This window comes from Talpa occidentalis, unplaced genomic scaffold (genome assembly GCF_014898055.3).
Source record: "Talpa occidentalis isolate TD23 unplaced genomic scaffold, MPIMG_talOcc4v2.1 talOcc4.13, whole genome shotgun sequence".
In the NCBI taxonomy this organism is placed as follows: domain Eukaryota; kingdom Metazoa; phylum Chordata; class Mammalia; order Eulipotyphla; family Talpidae; genus Talpa; species Talpa occidentalis.
In genome coordinates this window covers 31,259,373-31,271,379 of record NW_023601322.1, presented here as the reverse complement: position 1 = coordinate 31,271,379, position 12,007 = coordinate 31,259,373, and positions in this window count along the sequence as shown.

Below are 12,007 nucleotides of genomic sequence, written 5' to 3'. Positions count from 1 at the left end.
GTCTTTTCAACAAATGGTTTCTGGAACTTTTAGATGTTGATATACAAAAAGAAAGAAAAGTGAATCTATATACCAACCAAATGCAAACTTATAAAATACTAGAAGATAGCATTGGAGAAAATCTAGATGACCTTGGGTTGGTGATGACTTTTTAAATACAATACCAAAATCAAAATCCAGGAAGAAAAAAAAAATGATACATTGTATTTCATTGAAATGAAAGCTGTCTCTTCTTTGAAGGTGATCTTTAAGAGAATGACAAGTCAAATCACATTCTACAAGAAAATATTTTAAAAACAATTGTCTGATAAAGGACTTACATGACAAATATCCAAAAAAAAAAAGAGAACTCTTATAACTCAACAATGAGAAAATAAAGATCAATTTTTTTTAGAAAAACTGGCCAGAAGGTGTGAACAGATTCCTCATGAAGTGGGTATCATACCTGCGAAAGGACAGTGGTAGGACAAAAGCAAAGCTATATTACAGTTCAGAAAATGTCTCAGCAAGGCCAATGGGGAGATCCAGAGCAAAAACTGTCCATTATATTGGGCAAAAATGGTCTGATTCTAGGATAGTTAACACTGTCACACTGGATCATTACTGTGAAAATGCTAGGGAGAACATGGGCTCAGTGTAAATGCTAGGAGGTATCTCTCAGTTGCATCAGCTAGAGACTGGCAATGAACTACATTATTTAAAGTATGTCCTTTCTCACATGGACTTTGGATTGGGCACTTCCAGGGACATCAAGACAATTTTGTGTAGTTACTTGGTGTCCTGGTTCAGATTCTCATCCCTGAAGAAGTCAAATAATTCAAGAACTGCTATTGAAATACATAACAGTTTTCAGAAGGACACATTATGACCATTCATAAAATAAAAAATGAGTCCTAGTGCAGCTTACCTGAGAATCTGTGAAAACATACCAATTTGTGACTTATTCCCTTAACACTACTGCACTTGCTAAGCCCATAAGCAAAAGGCAAAATACTTTCCCCTACACCCTGAATATGCTGCACAGCATTTTAGACCTTTGGGTGCAATTCAAAACCAACAGCACTTAGGGTTATCTGCTAAACAAATCAGAGCAGTACCCACAAAATTAGTATATGTTGTGATCCAGCAATTCCACTCCTAGGTATTTACCCAAAGGACACAGAAACATCAATTCCAAAGAGCACCTGCACCCCTGTGTTTATAGCAGCACAATTTACAATAGCTAAGCTTTGGAAACAACCCAAATGCCCAAAAATAGATGACTGGATCGAGAAGATGTGGTACATATACACCATGGCATATTACTCAGCATTCAAAAAAGATAAACACGTGCAATTTGCAGCAACATGGATGGAGCTGGAAGGGATCATGCTCAGCGAAATAAGCCAGAAAGAAAAAGAAAAATACCGGATGGTCTTACTCATTACAGGAATCTAGAAAACCTAAATAAGGGACCAGGGAAAAGAATAACTATAAGAAAGAAAAAAATCAAAATCAACAACTATAAACCAGAGACACACTTTGGGGGGAGGTGGGGAAAGGAGGGAATGGGGTTAAAATCAGGGGGTTGCAATTGTATGGGGAATATAAAAATAAAAAAATAAATTAAAAAAATTAGTACATGTTGCCTTTAATAGCCAAAGAGGTGTTTTGATTCTTCAATTAATGATAAAGGGTGCCACCATTTGTATCACTCTGTAAAAGTAATGGTGACATATCCAAAGTCACTTGAACCTTCACAAGTGTGGCAAAACCCTGTTTACTAAGATACCTAGAGGTATCTAAGATATCAAGGGGACATCATTTCCTTCATCACCAGTAATATTAGCCTTATTTCCTCTACAAAATGAACCTACATTGTATGCTCTGGAATAAATATCCAAATAAGACAGCACTCCAGACTACATAACAATAGCAAGGTAAAGTTTGACATGTTGTTATGGAAGAACAGAGTGGTGATGTTACAGAGGTAGATCCCAAGGAACAAATGAAAAGTCACCAGCAGAGTGGATGTCTAAGAGGGACCTTGAACCCACTAAACCCAACATGGTCATGTCAAAATAAGGGCTAAATAGAAATAAAAGAAATTCCAAGTATTTATAAAGATATAAAAGCAGATGGATACACTATCCAGGGGCCTCTCTGATGGCACAGGGGTTAAAGTCTCAGTGCTATCAAGCTATTGCCCCCCACTGTGGCCTGAGATTGATTTGGATTCCTGGTCAGGGAGCTAACCCACATGTGACAGCAGACTTCTGTCTCCCCTGCTGCTCCCTTCAGCAGTGTATCTCAGTAGATCTGCCTGTTCTGCTCCCCACTTTTGTGTCTGGTCAATCTTCTCACCACCCACACCTCTGGCCTACACTCCAGTTCTTGTATGCATAAAGATAAAAAAAAGAAAAAAAAAGAAAGAAGGATACCCTATTCAGCCACTTTGTTGGATCACCTCACATGTGAGAAAACATAGGAAAATGCAAACTGATTACTTTAAAATCATAATCTTCTACTTTTTTAAGCACAACTTATGTAATTAGGTGCTGTGACTTCCCTCACCTATATATGTGCCCATTCTAAACTTACACCCACATCCCATAAAAGTCTCTAATTCAAGGAACTTGTAAATAGGAGGGCAAATTCCAAAATGACTCTAATTTTGCTTGATAAGATTGAAATCTTGTGTATTCCTACAGAGTTTTCACCAGTGAGAAATTAGGCATCATTGTCATACTTGACACATAAAAAAATAAGAAAGATAAATAAGGAATTAAAGAAATATGTTGTGAAATCCAATCTGGAAAGGAACAAATAGCAAAAGGGTTAAATATTTACATCATCTTGCATTCATCCTCTAATTTTCTCACTGGAAAATAAATAATTTAACAAAAAATGTATGTTTATAACAAAATGCTGGCTTAATTTGTCAGGTTTAGAGGGCAGGCCTCCCTACCATGCCATAAAGCTTTCATTTACTCTCTTGAAATTATGAGTCTTGCCTTCTGTTTAAAACCCAGGAAGATGCCAAGCCTATGAGAGGTCTCTAAAACCATCATAGCAAAATAACAGTAGATTAGAAATTGTAATAGAGCAACATGCAGAGATAATCAGAGAAAGCCCACATGTTCAAATCTTTCACAGCAATTTAAAAGGGACAAAGGACAACTGAAATTTTCAAAGTGGTTTATGGGAAGTCTGAGATGGATAGAGGCATGGAGAAATGGAAATACTAACAATTGTCCACAATTAAACTTGGATTCTAATGACAGTGGAACTAAATGCTAACAACTAAAGACATTAAATGAGCTCTATGGCACTTTGGCAGCAGAGGACACAGGGAATATGGTGCCTATAGATAATAATGTAAAAATATTAGGTGTCTCTGATTTGACTGAGTCTATTGAATGAAAAATATTAAAATGTCTGTGTTTACTTGAAATTGATTAGATAAAATTATCAGCCAGAAAACTAATCTAATTGAACAGAAGTGGGTGCTCAAACCAGAGGTTGTTTAGGGCCTCCCCAGTGGTTCAGCAGGTTGAGAACAGCGCTGTGAAGCTGTCTGCAGCCTGTACAGTGTGGGTTCAATCCCGGCCGGCCGGCAAGAATCCCCCATGGCACAGCAGACCTCTCTTGTCACACCCGCGACTCCCCTCAGCAGTGTATTTCTGTTCTTCTGCCTGTTCTGCTCCCCACTCTATCTCTGGTGAATCCTCTCACCCTCCCGCACCCCTGGCCTGTACCCAGCTCTTGTATAAAAATAAATAAATCTTAAAAAAAAAAAAAGAGGTTGTTCAATGGACAAGTAAAAACAAGGAAAGAGTTGCATTTCCACCTGAATATCTGAGTTGAGAATTCCTTCCCAGAAACCTGTAAACACACACACACATACACACACACACACACACACACACACACACACAGTATATCCACATAATGTACTACACAAAGAGTAATTTGAGCAAAAGTTTAGATGAGGACTAACAGCAATCATATTCAGTATCCATAATTCTGTTCTGATTACCATCAGACCTTGCAATGATACAAAAATTTTAAGCAAAAGACTCAAAATTTTAAGCAAAATGGCTGAGTTAATCAGCACCATTCAACTTAAACTGTGCAAGTTTTCCTTTTAATACACATATTTCTATAACTCAGTATCATCAAAATGTTTTTAAAACAGTAAGCATATTTGCAGTTATTTTCTTTTACTCGAATCTGAGACTAATTCTAATTGATTATACTTAAAATTTATAAATTTTGAAAGGAATAGCACAGTTATTACCACTAATGAAGCCCCTGTGGTGTGTCAGCCCAACCAGAGACTATTACCACATGTCTTTCGTGGCCTTCGAATCTTCCCTCTGCCACAACATGCTATTGCTAAGTTAATTATAATCCAGAATTCCCATTAAGTTTATGTGTACGTGTTGCTTTGCATTTTTCAAAATTTAATTGTAACTTTTAAAACAAAAATTTCCATTTTAAGATAACTCTACTTTCCATACTCATTTAACAAATCAGAAATATAAGACATGTTTTTCCTACTTTTCAAAATACAATAATAAAATTTCTAAGTAATGGAAAGCTATTTATGCTTCAAATGAACACAACATATGCTAGGCTTCAATACCAAGACAACTTTTATGACCAAGTCACCACATTCTAAAAATAAATTTTTATAGTAATGTTGGTTCTTTTCAAAATATACACAGTGCTTTCAAGACTTTCATCACATTAATCATTTTGTTTATAATTTGGAGATTCAAAATTGTTTCTTGATCTCAATGTTATATTTTTTAAGTTCTCCTTTATGTCTTTTATTAAATTTATCTGTTTCAAGATCTGTTTTTTTTCATTGCAAGATTTATGTACCTAGTTAGAAACACACATTAACAAAAGTGAAGCTTCTAAGGTTACATGGTCTAATGAATTTACTCAAGGAGTAGCTACATTGAAAGACTAATAATCATTTTTATTTATTATTAATAAGGGATCTCTCCATTTACCCAATAAGCAACTGGTATTTATCTATTGCTCTTTTTGGTATTTGAAAGTGTTTGCTTCTCTTAGCAATCTACCACCTCAGGAGGAAGACTGACGTATGGCAAATAATTATTTTTCTTACTACTTATTATATACCAGACACTATTCTAAATATTTTATTTTATTTATTTTTTTAATAGAGGCATGTTTTATTTTATTTATTTGTTTGTTTGTTTGTTTTGTTTATACATGCACTGGGTACAGTCAGAAGCGCGGGAGGGTGAGAGAATTCACCAGAGCCAGAGCAAGGGAGCAGAACAGGCAGAAGGACCGAAGTACACTGCTGAGGGGAGCAGCGGGCGCAGCAGGAGAGGTCTGCACGTCTTGTGGGACCCTCCTCCAGTGGCCGGGGAGCAGCCGGGGATCGAACCGGCGCCGCAGAGGCTGCGGGCAGCTTCGCAACCCAGCGCTCAACCGCTGCGCCACCTGGGAGGCCCTATTCTAAATATTTTAAAATCATTCTTTCATTTATTCATCACACGAAAAAATTCTATCAGGTAGTCATTCTGTTTTTGTAGATGAATAAACAAAGGTATCTTGCCCAAGGTATCACAACCAGCAATTAAATCCCAGCACTTTAGTCGCTGCTAGGTATTTACCAAAGCATAAGAAAACACTAATACAAAAAGATTTATGTGCTCCTATGTTCACAGCAGCATTATCCACTTCTATGTTTGCAGCAGCATTATCCACTTCTATGTTTGCAGCAGCATTATCCACAATAGCCAAGTCACAGAACTTACCTAAATACCCACCAATATAATGTCAGGTTGGAGAGGTGTTGGGTTCAGATAGCAGGGTCCTTGGGTTACCCCTGAGAAAAATTTCATCAGAGCTCCCCTTTCATCGGCACATGGTGAGTTTCCCCAGGTGAGTTCCCTACGAGGTGGAGACTTTAGCTATATCCAAAAGGGCAGTTTTTTTCATAAAAAAGGAAGGAAAGGATGCTTGCACAGACACAAGCAGGTAGAAATTGTTGTCATGAACAGATAGGTTTGTTAAAAGGGACTCCTGCATAGTCACAGTCGGACAGGAAGTCTGCTGCCCCTAGCCAGTACAGAAATTGTCCTAAAATTTCTCTTTGGGAGGGCCTCATTCCTTTGTGGGACCGTATACTGTTGTTAAATTACTTCTAGAGCTGGTACCTAAGGATTTCTTTTATATTTGGTTTTACCAAGTCAATTTGGAAGGAGTGGATTCTCTACAATGGCCCTCAATCTCCATATTCCCACCTCTGGTCTGCGCCTCCAGATACTTTGCTTTTCTACAATTTATTTAATGACTGTTAATTATTTCTACACCAACCTTCAGCTTGTGGCCTAGTGTGAGCCAGTTTCTGGTCTGTGATGCCTCTTTTCTAAATGTTCTACTCTTAGCATCCATCCAATAGATGATTAGATAAAGAAATTATAGTATAAATACTCAGAGGAATACTACTCCACTATTAAAAAAGATGAAATAGTGTTTTTTTTTTTTTTGGGGGGGGGAGAAATTAAATGGATCTTGAGATAGCTCTGCTAAGTGAAAAAAATTCTGAAAGTGAAAAACAGATACTAGATGCTGTCATTCACTTGCAGAATATAAATAACTAAAGAAAACAAGCTGGCAAAGCACAGGTAAAACAACACTTCGTCTCTGTGAAAAATAAACTGGTTACTTTGTGGGGGGGAATAAAAAAAGGGACAGTGATAGGACATTATCATTGGAACTTTGGTGGAGCATGAGTGAAGCATATGTGCATGTGGAGTTAAGAAGTTGTACTCACAGGATTGTACAGGTAAGCAGACAGCTGTCAACTCAATGAAATATAAGAAAATAAGGAATATATAAACAGGATAATAATTTCCAGAATGGTTTCATTCTGCCTGGTAAGGACTAAATCTCTTGTTTCCCTGCAGTTTTCACCACTGGGAAAGGAGAGCTCACTGTTCTACTTGACACATGAAAAATAAGAAAGATTGATGGAGAAGGCCAAAGAAAACAGGTAGTGAAATCCAATCTTAAGAGGAAGAAGTGACTAGATAGATTAAATTTTTGTATCACCTAGTATTGATTCTTTAATTATCTCAATGGAAAATAAAGACTGCAACAAGAAAAAATGTATTTATGTATAACTATACTGAGGCTTAATTTGTCTGATTTAGAAATCTGGCACTCTTCCTATGCCACAGAGCTTAATTCACTCCCTTGAAATGTTTAATGAAAACATTAAGCATACTTAGGCAATTACTTTCAGTTAAAAGAATTTTAGAAATTATATTTAAATGATAAATATTGGTTTACAATTAATGAACTTGTGAAATTACTTTAAGTCCTTGGTTTAAGTAAATTCTTTTTCTTAAAATGTAGTTGAAAGTAAGAAATTATTTTCCCAAGGTCTGCATCAAAACTATTTGTGGAGAAAGTTTATCAGATGAGGAAACTATATATATTGAATTATTTATTCATTAATTAAATAAGTATTTATTTGTTGTAGGGCAGGGAGAGGGGCCCCGAGACCCTGCAAACCTGCCTGCTCTAAATAGGTTCTGCCATCCACCACATCAACACAAAAACATAGAGACTTTAATGAAAAGGAACTTTAATACAGTTAGGAAACATTACAGGAAAGGCAGAGAATCTAGTTTCTAAATCAAGCACCCAAAGTTACCCATCCCCTCATGGGTAAAAGTCCACCCAAATGGGACTGGCTCAGAGCAAGGCTCCAAAGCCTGCCACAAGTCCAAAGCACCTTTCAGTGGAGATCCACAGAAAAGGGTCAAAAACAACCAGACAAGTCTGGGAGGAAACGAGCAAAATCAAAATCAAGACAAAAAAAACCATTGTCACCTCCCCTCGAGTCTCACCCACATCTGTGTCAATCAGTCCAAGACCAAAAGGCAAGCGTAGTTTCTTCACACGTCTCTCTGCTCCATGTGCCTCCTCCATGTCTCCTTCTGGCTTTCCATCCTCCTTCCTTCCTTCCTTCCTTCCTTCATTCCTCAGTCTCCTTTGCAGCTTCTTTTTCTTCCTGCTCAGCTCCACCCTCCTTTGGGTGGGGCAGAAAACCTGGAAATTCCCCCTTTCCTGGGGGAAAAATCACATAGACACAAAACAATTTTGCATTGTGTTGACATAATTACTCTGTTCACGTGTTAAGCAGAAGCAAATTTGCATTGCTAAAACCTATATTGTAGGAAAAAAAGACAAAACTTGATGTATTTTAGAAGAAGAATTAGGTCAGTATGTTTGGAAGTCAGTGAATGAGCAAGAGTATTAGAAAATAACATAAAAGAAGTAGCTAAGTAGCCAGGACCAAATCCTATAAAGCTTAGACAGGGAAGCCAGTGTCATATTATACAGACTTTAAGACTTTGAAATTTTGTGTGATAAGAAGTAATGGAAGGATTTAAGCAGGGGAATAAAGTAATCTCTCTTCCATTTCAGACAGAATACTCTGGCAGCTGTATTGAGAATAATATCTAGGGATCAAGAAAGGAAAACTGAAAATGAGTTAAGTAAACTATCCAGATAAGAGATTATGGCACATTAAACATCATCTGTGTAATCTGTGTGTAGCCATTGTAATGAATGGTCAAATAGTGAATATGTTTTTGAAGATAGAGCTAACAGGATTTTCTGATGGCTAGATAGGGGTTGTGAGGAGTTAGGGATGACTATGAGATTTTTTTTTTTTTTCCTGCTTGATCCACCTGAACAAAGATGTCATTTATTGAGTGAGAGACACAGGGGAAGGAGGCCTTTTAAAGGTGATTTGGGAGGAATCAATAGTCTCATTTCAGACATATTAAGATTGAAATAGCTAATAGAAGTCCAAGAGAGGATGTAAAGTCCAAAAGAAGAGTTCAACCAGAACTATAAATCTATGGATCATTGCATTGTGATAGCACTTCAAAATATGGGGCAGTAAGAGATCAACCAGAATATAAATATAGATGATGTCTGAGTTTTATTCTTTGGGAAACATTTTAATTCTTTAAAAAAAAATCAAGAAACCTAACAAGGTTTCAGAAACAAATGTGGGTATCAATAAAAACAGGCGAAAGACAGTTGGGTGAGGACAGGGAACCTGAAATTGCCCCTTTCCATGAATATAACTCCTCAGGTGCTAGAAGAGAATGAGGAGTATTTCATTAAAAAAAAATATATCGGATCCTAGCTGGTGGCCCAGCAGTTAAATCTCAGTGCTATCAAGCTATTGCTAGCCACTGCAGCATGAGTTCAATCCCTGGCCAGGGAGCTAACCCACATGGCAGAGCAGACCTCTCCAGTCTTGCCCACTGCTCCCCTCAGCAGTGTATTGTAGTAGTTCTGCCTGTTCTGCTCCCAGTTCTGTCTCCGGTGAATCCTATCACCAGCCCCCCACCCCCATCCCCAACCCCCACACCTCTGGCCTACCCCAGTTCTTGTTTGCATAAATAATAAAAAAAAGAAATCTTAAAAAAGAAACTTAAAAAAATCTGCAAGTGAAGATTACAGAAAACATGAGGAAATAAAACAGTAAATAAAAATCAACAATTTGGAAATGAATTTACTTGTGAAGACAATAAAATATTACAATGGCTTGGGCAAAATAATACAAATAAGTATATTTAGAATCCTAAATGATAGGGCCTCCCTGGTGGTGCAGCAGTTGAGCTCTGGGTTGCGAAGCTGCCCGCAGCATCTGCAGCGCCGGTTCGATCCACTACTGCCAAGCGAGGGTCCCACATGGCACACAGACCTCTCCTGCTGCCCACTGCTCCTCTCAGCAGTGTACTTCATCAGTCTGCCTGTTCTGTTCCCCTCTCTGGCTCTGGTGAATTCTCTCACCCTCCCGCACCTCTGACTGTACTCAGTGCTTGTATAAATAAATAAATCTTTAAAAAAAAATCCTAAATGATAAATTAACAAATACCCATGAAATGCCCATTCCATGACACACAAAATCATTACTGTCATTGAACTTAAAATTCAGTGGCAGAGATAATGGAAGAAATTATATCCAGGAAAATGTGCATATAATCTCTGAAATAGAAGAAAAAGAATTGAATATGAGATTAATCAATTAAAATATTGAAAATAAGGAAACAGTATTTGAAACTTTTTAAATGCAAAGAGTGAATAAACTTTAGATTGGAAACTTTGAGAATAGACTGGAAACTCAAGAACTTGAAGAATTAGTTAAGAGATTTACAGTAAATGTTGCATCAGGCCATGTCTGATGTAACAGCATATTCTCTAAAGAGCCAATGGTAAATATTTTAGGTTTTTCATGCCAGTCTCATCTTGGTATTGTAGTGCAAAAACAACTCTACACAATCTGTAATCAAATAGGTGGTTGTGTTACAATAAATGTTCATTTACAAAAACAGACATTTTGGCCCTTGGGCTTATTTTAACAATCTCTCTTTTAACAAGAAAAAAAAAAAGGGAAGAAATGATAGCTATTTTTTGAGAGATAAAGGTGAAGAGATTTCCAGCAATAAATAAATTCATCAATACTCCAATTGAAAGAACTAAGAACAAGATGAATAAAAATAAATCAACAGAGACTTATTACAGTATGACTGAAAAATAGGAAAGATGAAAAGAAGAATCTTAAAAGTCACCTGAGAAAATGAACTGATGACTTACAAAGGAACATTAATTATACCTACAGCACTTTTCTTATCAATTCAATCATGCCAGGGGAAAATGGAATAATATATGCAAATTGTCAACCTAAACCTAAAATCTGATACCCTATTAATTATTATTCTAGGAGGAGGGCAAATTAAATCATTTTATGATAAAAAAATAAGATAACTTGTCACTAAAAATTATAAAGCATGAACTTCAGCAAAGAAGAAAATCCAATACAAAATGCAGGAATGCGATAAAAGTATGTATGGTTGAATCTTGTTACTCACAATGGTTATGTTCTATAAAGTTACTGAAGTCAGGAAACTCACCCATTGCTCCTAGGAAAAACAGACACATACATATCTCACAAAGATTATAATCTTTTTTTTAAGATTTTTTTTAATTTATTTATACAAGAACCGGGATACAGGCCAAACGTGTAGGAGGGTGAGAGGATTCACCAGAGAGAGAGCAGGGAACAGAACAGGCAGACCAACCAAAATACACTGCTGAGGAGAGCAGCGGGCAAGACAGGAGAGGTCTGCCACACCATGTGGGTTTCTCCAAGGCCAACAGGGATCGAACTGGCACTGCAGAGGCTGCGGACACTTCACAGCGCTGTGCTCCACTGCCTGCACCACCAGGGAGGCCCAAGATTATATTCTTAAACTCTAAAACTCATTCTGGTAGATTTTATTTTCTTTACTTACAAAAATGAAATCCTCCAACAATGTTTTCCAAGTTCTTGGGAATGCAGTTGGACAGATATGCATTAATTCAAGTCGAAGGTTAATCACAAGGAGAGGATGAGGGAAGAGAACAGAGTGCATAGAGTTTAATTCCACTTTGTCCTAACTTTTAGTCTAGGGGTGTGTGTGTGTTACAAAATGAAGCAGGTTCACCTACAGAAGCATGTCCCTGCTTCCCTGCAATCTTTGCTCCTCATGCCTTTTCTCTGTGCTAATTGTGATCCCTATCCCATAATAAATGATAAACTGTCATCTATTTGACTGTATTTGAATCCTTTTAGTGAATTGTTGAATCCACAGGTGCTCTCAAGAACCAACACATGCAAATGAATTTGCAAGTTTATAGCCTTAGGGAGTAATGTTTCCAATCATGGCAGCATATCTACCAGGGGATTTCCCTTCCTACAATGGATAACAATAGAAGAGATAAAGTATATAATGCATTAACAAAGACAGGCAAAACAGGGTCATAATTTACAAGAGACAGGGGGAAAAAGCTGAGGGTGAACTTTACATTTGCCCAATTCACTGCCCAGATCTTTCCCTCCACTGCTTGCACTATATCACATTCATAGATCAAGATTACAGAAAAGGGTGCTGCATGGAGTGGGGAG